Raw genomic sequence first — 1,821 nt, 5'->3', positions numbered from 1 at the left:
TTCTGCCTCTGGACATGTTTGTGGATGTAATGCGTACAGCTGCAAGCATTCTGAGAACATTCCCCCCCAAGTCTTTTTTTTTTTTTTTTTTTTCCTTTTGGTATCAGGGATTGAACCCAGGGACAATAAACACTTGGCCACATCCCCAGCCCTCTTTATATTGAGACAGGGCCTCGATAAGTTGCTTAGGGCCTTGCTAAATTGCTAAGACTGGCTTTGAATTTGTGATCCTCCTGCCTCAGTCTTCCAAGACTCTGGGATTATAGGTGTGCCCCACCTGCGCCCAATTCAAATATAATTTTGTTTTTTTGTGTTGCTGGGGATTGAACCCAGGGCCTCATGTGTGCTAGACAAGCACTCTGCCATTGAGCTTAGTCTCCAGCTCTTTTTCTATTTTATTCCTTAGATTAAAGCCATTTCTTGGGGTTGGGGATGTGGCTCAGGCGGTAGCGCGCTCTCCTGGCACGCCGGGTTCGATCCTTAGCACCATATACAAACAAAGATGTTGTGTCCACCGAAAACTAAAAAATAAATATTAAAAAAATTCTCTCTTAAAAAAAAGCCATTTCTTTTAAAAAATTTGTGTATGCTTATTTGGGGAAAAATTTAAACAACCTCACTTCAATATTTGATTTTTAAAAAAAAGAGTCCAGAGGGTATTTTATTTTTAATTTTCAAGAATTTTTAAATATTTATTTTGCCATTAATTCATAAGGAATATATTCCAGTGGCTCAGGCTTCTTCCCACTGGTCTTCACAAAATACTACTTCCAGTGGGCAGGCTGGTGCTTTCTTGTTGACTTTCTTTCTTTCTTTCCTTTATTTTATTTATTTATTTATTTATTTTGTGTGTGTGTGTGTTTGGTACCGGGGATTGAACTCACGGGCACTGGACCATTGAGCCACATCCTCAGCCCTATTTTATCTTTTATTTAGAGAAGGAGAGAAGGGCATAGGATCTCACTGATTGCTTAGTGCCTTGCTTTTTGCTGAGGCTGGCTTTGAACTCACAATCCTCCTGTCTCAGCCTCCCAAACCTGGGGATTACAGGTGTACACCACCGTGCCCAGTGGCTTTCTAATTTTGAAATCATTTTCCTTCACCCTTTTCAGGAAGCTATCATAGCTCTTGGAGTCCTTACTATGCTCAATATGTACATTAATTCTCTTGGCAAGAATCTCGCCCTTAACTTGCTGTTTACAACAATGCCAACAGCATGCTGGGCAAAATTATATACTCTTCCCATTCTGCCGTGGTAACATTTCTGGGGCATTTCTTTCAGAACAGTGCCGATTTCCGTAATGTCTACAATATCACCCTTCTGTAGATTTGCCTGTATGTGGCCAAGGTAATAACACCATGTCTTCTAAAAGGCATAGAAAACATATAAATGGTACTTATTCTCTTTCCCTTTGTGTTCATCATTTTGGTAAATTACTGAAAGATGGAGGTTTTGGCCACAATTCTTGATACTATCTTGTAAATTTTCCTTGTCCCCCACCCCCAGGTGTCTGTCCTATGACCTCCTCCCTCTGTGAATTCCACTCAGTAGCCTAGAAACCCCTGGTTCTAACGTCTTTATTGGTCCTGAGGGTGGAGAAGGCTTTGGATCTTTAAGGATTCCATCCATCATTACAGGTTTTCCTTGGAGACTCCTGAAACCCAGGTTTATGTTAGCCGCATTGGGAGGGGTAGAAATGTTAGTACTTGTCTCCTGGCCTTCACTTGGTGCAAACACAACCAAGACAATGGAAGCTATAAATGAATAAACACAAGCATTAGTCACACCCTCACATGTGGGCCCAGGATCAGTTATATATG

The 1,821-nt window shown here is 41.1% G+C and overlaps 1 pseudogene; it reads right to left on the bottom strand.

Moving 5' to 3' along the window:
* Window positions 1–692: 692 nt before the first annotated feature.
* LOC113200789 (large ribosomal subunit protein eL21 pseudogene) lies at window positions 693–1,484 on the bottom strand (annotated as a pseudogene).
* Window positions 1,485–1,821: the final 337 nt, after the last annotated feature.

The sequence above is a fragment of the Urocitellus parryii genome, chromosome 8, assembly GCF_045843805.1.
Source record: "Urocitellus parryii isolate mUroPar1 chromosome 8, mUroPar1.hap1, whole genome shotgun sequence".
NCBI classification, from domain to species: domain Eukaryota; kingdom Metazoa; phylum Chordata; class Mammalia; order Rodentia; family Sciuridae; genus Urocitellus; species Urocitellus parryii.
This window is presented reverse-complemented; position numbering and strand designations above follow the sequence as displayed.